At 33.4% G+C, this 12,313-nt stretch overlaps 2 pseudogenes; both read right to left on the bottom strand.

Annotated features, from left to right (window-relative positions):
- Positions 1-1,378: 1,378 nt before the first annotated feature.
- LOC149168143 (magnesium-protoporphyrin IX monomethyl ester [oxidative] cyclase, chloroplastic-like) lies at positions 1,379-4,384 on the bottom strand (annotated as a pseudogene).
- A 652-nt stretch (positions 4,385-5,036) lies between these two features.
- Positions 5,037-5,965, bottom strand: LOC149168142 (magnesium-protoporphyrin IX monomethyl ester [oxidative] cyclase, chloroplastic-like; annotated as a pseudogene).
- Between the last annotated feature and the right edge of the window lie 6,348 nt (positions 5,966-12,313).

Here is a 12,313-nt window from a genome sequence, read left to right as displayed (position 1 = left end):
TGGTTAAGTACTCTGTCACAGTGATAATATAATGTGCTCCTGTCTTCTTCCCTGGTGGATGAATAGGTCCAACGAAGTCAATTTCCCATTTATCAAATGCTTGTAGCATGACTTGTGGATTTAATGGTAGTTCATCCCTTCGTGATGGCCTCCCAGTCCTTTGACACACATCGCACACACTATAGTACTCCTTAGAATATTTATGTACCGTAGGCCACCATAATCCTACTCGCAAGATCTTCTGTGTAGTTTCCTTGTCTGCATAGTGTCCTCCAACGACACCACCATGTGCTTGAGATAGAATATTGTGTCTTTCATATTGAGGCACATATCAACGTAGAACTTCATCCGATCCCATCTTATATAAGTGTCCTACAATCACGGAAAAATATGTATCCCTGACAACTAATTCCTTCTTTTGCTGTGTCATATAACCTTCAAGCAGGGAAAATATTAAGAACCCCCCTAAATTTATATGTATAATAAATGGGAGAATCCCCATGATACATAGGAAAAATGGAAGGCAATTTTATCAATAATATAATAATTCTATATATATATATATATATATATATATATATATATATATATATATATATATATATATATATATATATATATATATATAGGCGAATCTCTCACCTAATTATATTATCTTGTAAAATCATGGCGAATCTTTCACTGAACTATAAAATATTATAATATCTTGGCGAATCCTTCACTGGATAATAAAAATTTGTAAAGTCTTAGTGATTCTTTTACTAAGTTACAAAACACTGTGAAATCTTGGTGATTTTTTGATAAAGTATAAAGGCATATATGATCATGGGAAAACATATTCATTAAACTGTAATATACTAACTTACATGTTCAGATAAAAGAAACATAATTTGTTCTTCCTATCAACAGTGTTGCAAGCTTCAATGGGTGTGTTTGTCAAGGTTCTTACTGCACACTCTTGCATATCCCTCTATCGGTTTTGATAATATTCCACCAAAAATTTCTTGTATGTGTTGATCTTGACCATCACTTCTATCGAAGTAGGAGAGATTAATCTTTTCTCTACCACTTATGTCAAGCTATGAGAGATTAATGTTTTCACAAATCATGGCATAAAAACATCTATTGAGTCTAAATATTTTGTTTACTAAAAAGACATAGGGACTTTCTATTATTGATAACTTTATATTACATAACTCCAACATTGCATATAGCATGTGCATATGTAAAGACAATCTTCTGCCAGAATATGAATGCTTTTCTAGAAAATGGTAGGACATCTCAAAATTCAAACAAATACAAAGAAAGGTATAGAGTCACAGAGCTCCATTCTCGACGATATAGTGCAACCATGCAATTATGCATGTATGAAATGCATCTAGTACACAACATGTGGCTCAAAATCAGTGTAATCCAAAGAATCAGAATCCACGGGTGGCATCAAATAAGTTGTTATTAATTCTGACACCAAAACAACTATAAGAGGAATTCTTTGGAGATTCTTCACAAAGCCAGGAGCTTGGATTTCTCTAATTTTTATTATTTGTTGGTTGATGTCTACCATCCTATCAAGTTTCTTTTTTAATTCTAGATTCTCAACATCCAAGAAAACAGGAAAAATCCTTGTTGTAGTTTGGTTTGTCTACATCAGTAAGAAAAATACATTGCTAAAATCCCTCCCACACAAAACATCACTACAACTCAATTTTAAACACACAAAATGGTTTTTAAGTATTGTGATCTATATGAAACTTCTAACCCACTTTGGTGATAACATGCATATCGAACTCTTTGTGTTCAGTCCAATGGCTTCATAAAATGTTGTCCTCTGGAAATTATTCAAGTACATTGTCACATATACCTGCAAAAGGAAAGCAAGTGTACCCAAAAGAAATCATTCACACAAAATAAGAAACAAAAAAAGCATCTAATAAATATTGAATGAAAATAACAAACATCATATTGCCTAGATATTTAGGATATATTAGATGTAATTCAAGATTAACTCACCAAGAGACAGAAAAACCTTGACCAAAGCTTGGCCTTCCATTCATTTAGAAACTGTGGTTGTGCTTTCAATAAAGTTGAGAAAAAGTCATCATGCTTATTCTCATCCTGGCACCAATTCTCAAAGTACTTGAATATAGGATACACTTGATACTCAGGGTTTTCTCTTAGGTGCCTATAGATGGTAATATATCTCCAGTAATCAATCTTCTCAGATAAGTAAGTGGCATAGAATATGAACTTAGGCTTGAAGAAAGTATATTTGCGTGCATTAGCTAGGAAACCCTTGTTCATAAACATGTAACCCAACGTGTCAAAGATTGGGTTGAGAAAGTCAATAGATAGATTACAACATAAAATGCAATTACAGTGGCAAAAATATATATATTCCATATAAATACTTTATCCAATGTAAGTTTCAAATGGAAATATATCCAATCTAGTAAACTGCAGTGTCAATAGATGTTGGGGGGGTGGATTTTTGCAGAAAAAAACTATGAATTTGATATGATAAACCATGTATACAAATTAATATAACATACCCTTCATGGTGAGCTTCATCTTTGGACATGAGGGAAAATATATTAGACACAACTAGGTTGGTTTTCTGCGAATGAACATTCAAGTTAGGTCAATTTCCTACATACCCATTCACCAAGTCATCTCATTATAGGACACAAACAGATATTCATCAAATCCAATTTTTTAAATCAATTGTTTCTTGTATTTCCATATCTATATCACACAAAGGTATCAAAATCTCAAGCCAAGTATGTAACAAAATCCATCAAACCATGATGACTTAAGAGAAAAAGTGATTGTATTTACCCCTACATTATATCTTATTTTTCAAGATGTATAGATATTTGAATTTAATAAAGTTGACTAAATTAATGGTCACTCAACATATCATTGGCAAGAGGATAGACTTTGCCCCTAGATGTAAGGTGTATAGGAGAGAAGTCATTGTCAAATAGCTGAAAGTAGCTACTTGTGCTTTTGGCTACAACTTGACACAACTAATTTGGTAAGTTTGCAGGTTGTGGGTAGGTGTTTGTAATCCTTTAAAGGAAGCATTATAGGGTTCCCATAAATAACAACTAGTGGAGGGGAATTCACATGTTTAGCCCAATGCTACTATGATGGGGTCCATTTCAAGGTGTAAATGGTGGAGAATTGTTGACTGCCTTAGAGAGGCTCAAAATATGTGTTAAGAAACTTAGGCTTCTCCTTCATTCAAAGCGTCTGGAGAGAAAGCCCTGGAAGACTATATTGCTAATTGAGAAATGTTTTATTTGCAGGTTTGTTTTCTAAATCATGAAGCCTTTTTCTTCTGACTAGAGAAAGAATAAATGGGTTTGTTAAATAGTTCTTTCACTTAATACCTCATTTTAAGATTTTTTTGCCATTAAAATTTGTATTTGTTGCAAATATGATAAAATTTATTGAGGAAGGCCCTTGGCTTTAGGGAAGTAAAGATATTTTTTTAACTCTAGTTCCCTAATATTGTTTTAGCATCTTTTATCCCTATTCCATCCCACTATGATCAAGGCTTCCAAACTTACTTGATCACCTTTCAGTAGAAAATATTTTAGAAGCAATATAGAAGTCCATCATGAATATACATTGAGTTGGATCTTCGTAAAGGTTGGATGAGGGTTAATTTTATAGAGCTTCAAGGTAACCGCTGGAACAAGACTCTTGAAGTCTCTAGGTTACTTGCAAGTTACTCAAATTGGTAGAAAAACGAGGGGAGGACATGGTTAATCTCATCAAAAGTTCAAACTCTTTATTATTGGGTGAGTTTGTGTAGGGCTTGGCTTATCCCTGGAAGACTCGTTGAGCATTTCAAGGTTCAACCAAGTTCAACCTCATGCACTCAGTTAACAACCTACAGGTTGAAAAAATCATTTAAAAAAAATACAACATCTCTTCAAGGGTTTCATACTTATTTTTTCTTTTAGGTAGAAGAATTTACAGAGAGAATTCTCCATAAAAGCGCATCACAATTCAATTTTGTTTTATGGATTTTCAATCCATGTGAAGGGGATAATTTCTTGGGCAATAGATTTTGGGAATTTTGAAAGTATTGTGTAGCAAAATTTCTGAAGATCTACATCGAAGGTGTACCCAAACTTGTGTTATAGGCTATAAGCCTTAACCATAAAAGGTTTTCACAAAGCTTGGAAGAAGTTTTTGGCTTATGAAAATTTTGGATATTTTTTTGAAGATTTATTGGTGTTTTTATTTTTCATAAATCCTCAAAGAGAAAAATAATGTTCTTTTCCTTTATCTGAGATTAGTTGTAAATTTGTAATGCCTCCTTCCCTCTCTCAATTGGATTTAGGCATAATACCTCCCTCTTGTCCCATGTCATTTTGTAAATCCTTCACTGGATAATAAAAATTTGTAAAGTCTTAGTGATTCTTTTACTAAGTTATAAACCACTGTGAAATCTTGGTGATTTTTTGATAAAGTATAAAAGAATATATGATAATGGGAAAACATATTCATTAAACTGTAATATACTAACTTACATGTTTAGAAAAAAGAAACATAATTTGTTCATCCTATCAACAATTTGCAAGCTTCAGTGAGAGTGTTTGTCAAGGTTCTTACTGCACACTCTTGCATATCCCTCTATCAGTTTTGATAATATTCCACCAAAAATTTGTTGTATGTGTTGATCTTGACCATCACTTTTGTCGAAGTAGGAGAGATTAATCTTTTCTCTACCACTTCTGTCAAGCTATGAGAGATTAATGTTTTCACAAATCATGGCATAAAAATTTTGTTTACCAAAAAGACATAGGGACTTTCTATTATTGATAACTTTATATTAAATAACTCCAACATTGCATATAGCATGTGCATATGTAAAGACAATCTTCTGCCAGAATATGAATGCTTTTCTAGAAAATGGTAGGACATCTCAAAATTCAAACAAATACAAAGAAAGGTATAGAGTCGCAGAGCTCCATTCTCGACGATATAATGCAACCGTGCAATTATGCATGTATGAAATGAATCTAGTACACAACATGTGGCTCAAAATCAATGTAATCCAAAGAATCAGAATCCACAGGCGACAGCGAATAAGTTGTTATTAATTCTGACACCAAAACAACTATAAGAGGAATTCTTTGGAGATTCTTCACAAAGCCATGAGCTTGGATTTCTCTAATTTTTATTATCTGTTGGTCGATGTCTACCATCCTATCAAGTTTCTTTTTTAATTCTAGATTCTCAACATCCAAGACAACAGGAAAAATCCTTGTTGTAGTTTGGTTTGTCTACATTAGTTAGAAAAATACATTGCTAAAATCCCTCCCACAAAAAACATCACTACAACTCAATTTTAAACACACAAAATGGCTTCTAATTATTGTGATCTAGATGAAAATTCTAACCCACTTTGGTGATAACATGCATATCGAACTCTTTGTGTTCAGTCCAATGGCTTCATAAAATGTTGTCCTATGGCAATTATTCAAGTACATTGTCACATATACCTGCAAAAGGAAAGCAAGTGTACCCAAAAGAAATCATTCACACAAAATAAGAAACAAAAAAAGCATCTAATAAATATTGAATGAAAATAAAAAACATCATATTTCCTAGATCTTTAGGATATATTAGATGTAATTCAAGATTAAATCACCAAGATACAAAAAAACCTTGACCAAAGCTTGGCCTTCCATTCATTTAGAAACTATGGTTGTGCTTTCAATAACGTTGAGAAAAAGTCATCATGCTTATTCTCATCCTGGCACCAGTTATCAAAGTACTTGAATATAGGATACACTTGATACTCAGGGTTTTCTCTTAGGTGCCTATAGATGGTAATATATCTCTAGTAATCAATCTTCTTAGATAAGTAAGCGGCATGGAATATGAACTTAGGCTTGAAGAAATTATATTTGCGTGCATTAGCTAGGAAACCCTTGTTCATAAACATGTAACCCAATGTGTCAAAGATTGAGTTGAGAAAGTCAATAGACAGATTACAACATAAAATGCAATTACAGTGGAAAAAAATATATATTCCAGATAAATACTTTATCCAATGTAAGTTTCAAATGGAAATATATCCAATCTAGTAAACTGCAGTGCCAACAGATGTTGGGGGGGGGGGGGGGTGGGGGGTTGTTTGGGGATTTTTGTAGAAAAAAACTATGAATTTGATATGATAAACCATGTATGCAAATTAATATAACATACCCTTTACGGTGAGCTTCAGCTTTGGACATGAGGGAAAATATATTAGCCACAACTAGGTTGGTTTTCTGCGAATGAACATTCGAGTTAGGTAAATTTCCTACATACCCATTCACCAAGTCATCTCATTACAGGATACAAATAGATATTCATCAAATCCAATATTTTAAATCAATTGTTTCTTGTATTTCCATATCTATATCACACAAAGGTATCAAAATCTCAAGCCAAGTATGTAACAAAATCCATCAAACCATGCTGACTTAAGAGAAAAAGTGTTTGTATTAACCCCTACATTATATCTTATTTTTCAAGATGTATAGATATTTGAATTTAATAAAGTTGACTAAATTAATGGTCACTCAACATATCATTGGCAAGAGGATAGACTTTGCCCCTAGATGTAAGGTGTACAGGAGAGAAGTCATTGTCAAATTGCTGAAAGTAGCTACTTGTGCTTTTGGCTACAACTTGACACAACCAATTTGGTAAGTTTGCAGGTTGTGGGTAGGTGTTTGTAATCCTTTAAAGGAAGCATTACAAGGTTCCCCTAAATATCAACTAGTGGAGGAGAATTCACATGTTTATCCCAATGCTACTATGATGGGGTCCATTTCAAGGTGTAAATGGTGGAGAATTGTTGACTGCCTTAGAGAGGCTCAAAATATGTGTTAAGAAACTTAGGCTTCTCCTTCATTCAAAGCGTCTGGAGAGAAAGCCCTGGAAGACTATCTTGCTAACTGAAAAATGTTTTATTTCGAGGTTTATTTTCTAAATCATGAAGCCTTTTTCTTCTGACTAGTGAAATAATAAATGGGTTTGTTAAATAGTTCTTTCACTTAATACCTCATTTTAAGATTTTTTTGCCATTAAAATTTGTATTTGTTGCAAATATGATAAAAGTTATTGAGGGAGGCCCTTGGCTTTAGGGAAGTAAAGATCTTTTTTAACTCTAGTTCCCTAATATTGTTTTAGCATCTTTTATCCCTATTCCATCCCACTATGATCAAGGCTTCCAAACTTACTTGATCACCTTTCAGTAGAAAATATTTTAGAAGCAATATAGAAGTCCATGATGAATATACATTGAGTTGGATCTTCATCAAGGTTGGATGAGGGTTAATTTTATAGAGTTTCAAGGTAATCGTTGGAACAAGACTCATCAAGTCTCCAGGTTACTTGCAAGTTACTCAAATCGGTAGAAAAACGAGGGGAGGACATGGTTAATCTCATCAAAAGTTCAAACTCTTTATTATTGGGTGAGTTTGTGTAGGGTTTGGCTTATCCCTAGAAGACTCATTTAGCATTTCAAGGTTCAACCAAGTTCAACCTCATGCACTCAGTTAACAACCTATAGGTTGAAAAATTCATTTAAAAAAAATACAACATTTCTTCAAGGGTTTCAGACTTATTTTTTCTTTTAGGTAGAAGAATTTACAGAGAGGATTCTCCATAAAAGCGCATCACAATTCAATTTTATTTTATGTATTTTCAATCCATGTGAAGGGGATAATTTCTTGGACAACAGATTTTGGGAATTTTGAAAGTATTGTGTAGTGAAATTTCTAAAGATCTACATCGAAGGTGTACCCAAACTTGTGTTATAGGCTAGAAGCCTTAACCATAAAAGGTTTTCACAAATCTTGGAAGAAGTTTTTGGCTTATGAAAATTTTGGATATTTTTTTGAAGATTTATTGGTGTTTTTATTTTTCATAAATCCTCAAGGAGAAAAATAATGTTCTTTTCCTTTATCTGATATTAGTTGTAAATTTGTAATGCCTCCTTCCCTCTCTCAAGTGGGTTTAGGCATAATACCTCCCTCTTGTCCCATGTCATTTTGTAAATCCTTTTTCCTATCCCAAGTTGTTTTTAAGGGGGGGGTATTAGGATATTAGACCTTAGGCGTTGCTTAATACCAACTTGGTCTAATGTACTATATTCATGTGTGCTTTTGTTATCCAATGGTCAATGTTCTATCTCATGCATAGATGACCCGATGGTGCTCATGTTCTAGGTATTTATGACAAATTATCTATGCTTTATCACCTAATTGGTCCATGAACTCTATTTAAAGATCATGGATGGTCACTTATCTTGTATGATGAAGAGTAGAGTATTGTATTGGATATAACCCTTCATTTCTTGTGCAGTAGTACAAATTTTCTATTACTTCATGGATGTCTCATTTTATGGGTTTTACCATGTAAATCTAGGTGTATTAGTTTATGGCGAACATGATTTATTCCTAAGTGGTATCCATCCTTGCGAGTAACCCACTTGTGATTTCCTAATATGGTATCAAAGTGCTTGTGAGGTTCACTCCTCCTCGTTCAAAGATCGAGCTAGTTATGTTGGGTATTTGAAGAGCTTCAGATCCCTTCTTTTGGTTTTGAGGTCAGACCTGTGGAGCTCAGATTATTAGGTCTTGAAGAACTGGGGTGGTTGTTCTATTTCAAAAAAAGCTATGTATTTTTGGGAGATCTTACCACCCCATGTATTACACTCAAATTTCAATGCTTGGTCTTTTTCTTATGTTGGGGCCCTCAAGGCTCACTTTCATTTTAGGTTCTTCAGAGTCATGCCACTTTATATGGGCACAACCCTATATTTTTAGATAGTCACAAGTGGACCCAAGGTTTGCCTAAGGGTTGGGTCCACCTTAGCTGAACAAGATACTATATATAAATGTAAGGCTTTGGCCTAATTTTGGAATATAATCTAGATAAACAAATGCAAAACATAACATATAATTGTGTATCCATGTTTCATTTCATGAGAAATGATACAAATTTTATGTTTCTTTGTGGGTGTTTCCCTCTTTGAAGGTTTTAGCACATAAATATTGGTGTCTCAATTTTTGCCAATTTAAGTTATTCCTTTATGGTGTTCATCCTGTGAGTAACCTGCCAGTGATTTCTCATTATGATATCAAAGTGCTTGTGTGGTTACCTCCATTCAAAGATTGAGGTAGTTATGTTGAGTATTTGAAGAGTTCCATATCCTTTGTTCTGGTTTTGTGGTCATAATTGTAGAATTCTCCTTATTATCTCTTGAAATTCTGGAGTTTTTGTTCTGTTTCAACAAAATATGTGATTTTTGGGAAGATCTAATTGCTCCATGTATTACATAGTTAGTGCTTGGTATTTTTCTTCCTTGTAGTGCAACAACTCTTCAACATCGTTAGGCACACCATCATTTTCACTCACTGACTCCTTTATCACCTCAAATACACTCAACAACACCCCAACTAATCCTTGTTGCAACTTTCCACCTTCCAAATCTATTGGGTAGACTTCCTAGGAATAAACATTACATTGTACGGTTGATCCTTTTAGAAAGTTAGGTGTCTTATTGTATGGAAGAATCAAGATGTAAGGCACCATGAACTACAAATATCTTCTATGTTATCCAAATGAAATTTCATTCATTCTAATACGATGAATAGGGCTATAAGTGGACTAGTTCTTGTCAGCTGCAAAAGAAAAAACAATATGGAAAAGTATCCAAAAAACAAGTTGATAAAGATCAAAATCACCATCCCCATCCATCCTATTAGGCTCACTTGTGCTATGTTCAGTAGTTACCCCTTGTATCCACATTCTAATGTGTTGAAGGGGCCATTAATTCCCCAAATGAAAGAAATTGTTGCCAAATAATCATGTCCTCTTTGATTGTGAACATCCTAATAAAAGTGATTCTTAACTCCACCTTTTAATCGTTAATAGGAAGAAACTCTTTGGAAATATTCTGAGAGCACACAGTTTGGGTATTTTCTTATTATTTCCTTTTTTATCAATGACCATTAGGTTGGGTCCATAAGAACTAACTTTAGGTATACTATGGTGTCTAAAGTCAACTCTTGATTTTCGTCTATGGAAGTTTGAAACTTAATTTGTATAAGGAAGATATATTTTATTTAGGGCTACATGTTACCCCTGTTTTGGTATAAAAAATGTGGAGGAGGATATCTTTGTGATTGGAAATAAGTGTTGGTATTATAAGGCCTTGTACTTTGTTTTTTGGACTAATATAGTTTTTATGTTCACATCCATTCTCTACAATGGGGAACAGAGAGGCAGTGTCTATTTTAGCTAGAGCACAACTTTAAGTTTTTCAAGGGATGGTAGGTTGGATGAAATTATCTCTCTCTCTCTCTCTCCCCATATATATGGAGAGAGAGAGAGAGAGCACAACTTTAATTTTTTCAAGGGATGGTAGGTTGGATGACATTATATCTCTCTCTCTCTCTCTCTCTCTCTCTCTCTCCACACACACACACACACACACACAGATATATATATATATATATATATATATATATATATATATATATATATATATATATATATATGGAGAGAGAGAGAGAGAGAGAGAGAGAGAGAGAATATTTTAAAAATAATCAAATTTTCAAAAGACATGAATAATGAAATAAAACTAATTTATTGCATAAATATCAACTTATAGGAATAAGCAAGTGATGAGAACATAATCCAAGTGGCAAGCACCATTTACAAAACAAAATATCATGATATGCATATTAATATGCCCAAGGTTCAAAACTGCAAAAAAATTTACATGATACTATAACATGATAGTTTGATACTTGAGAGCCATCATACATTATCCAAATTTATGAAATTGTTGATTAGATTCTAAAGAGTCAAGACACGAGCTTTATAATCCTAGATTATTTCAAATTTTTATTCCTTTTGACATTGGAATAACTTAATTACAGACCTAGGTGTGCCAAAAATATAAAGAGAGAGAGAGAGAGAGAGAGAGAGAGAGAGAGAGAGAGAGAGAGAGCATATTTTAAAAATAATCAATTTTTCAAAAGACATGAATAATGAAATAAAACTAATTGATTGCATAAATATCAACTTACAGGAATAAGAAAGTGACGAGAACATAATCCAAGTGGCAAGCACCATTTACAGAACAAAATATCATAATATGCATATTAATATGCCCAAGGCTCAAAACTTCAAAAATTACATGATACTGTAACATGATAGTTTGATACCCAAGAGCCATCATACATTGTCCAAATTTATAAAATTGTTGATTAGATTCTAAAGATTCAAGACACGAGCTTTGTAATCCTAGATTATTTCAATTTTTTATTCATTTTAACATTGGAATAACTTAATTACAAACCTAGGTGTGCCAAAAAGATAATGATACGCTCTTTCACAATTTAACCAACAAAATCAGAATAAACAAGAAACTAGATGGCCAAATTTGCTACACTTGAATAGTTCAATGATGAGTGCAGCAGAATCCAAAACGAATAGCCATTCAAATAGCTGATGAGAAATATGAAACTCTGCCCCTATAAACAGCTAATGTTAGCTCCAAAATACATAAAATATGATAGCTAATGACAGTGTCACTGTAAATAGATTTCAATTTGGAAATTTCCAAATGAAAAATGAATGACAATGAGATGACTTAGAGTTTCATCAAGTGTTTTTTTAGGAATTAGGCTTTTAGAGAGGTGGGACCCACTTTTCATGCTTATATTTTTGTATGAAAACTAGTCAGGGGACAGGGGGGGTTTGTCTGAAAACTAGTTCAAAATAACGCAGAATGGAGAGATTGCTTAGGAGAGTGAAAAGGGCATAAGTACATGAATCCTTTTCAACAGAAGAAGAACAATGAACGTGAAATTTTCCCACAGGCAGAGCAATATAAATGAATTCTACCTTATCTAACTTAGAAAATTTCACTGGAGATGAATATGAAATGAACTGTGAAACATAACGAAATACATATGAAACATAAGAGACACATTTGCTACACTCACAACCACATGAATCTCATGAAACAGAGCTGCTGCCTTTCATTAATCCTCTGTCAAAATATACAATGAAGAAACAGAGTTTCTTTCCCACAGTCTCCCAGAAATTACAAGCCAACCAACCCTTTGCAAATAGTTTGCATACAATATATAGAATGTGCCATGAAGAGATAGAACGCCCAAGGGTTTGGGAGTTACTCGAATCATTACAAAATGGAGGTGGAAAGCCAACCATTAGCTACAGGTGCAGCGTTACAAACATGACAAATGGCTTGGGTGACTGTTTT

Source organism: Pinus tabuliformis, chromosome 4_2, assembly GCF_031772625.1.
Source record: "Pinus tabuliformis cultivar Carrire ecotype Pingquan chromosome 4_2, CPIR1, whole genome shotgun sequence".
In the NCBI taxonomy this organism is placed as follows: Eukaryota; Viridiplantae; Streptophyta; class Pinopsida; order Pinales; family Pinaceae; genus Pinus; species Pinus tabuliformis.
This window is presented reverse-complemented; position numbering and strand designations above follow the sequence as displayed.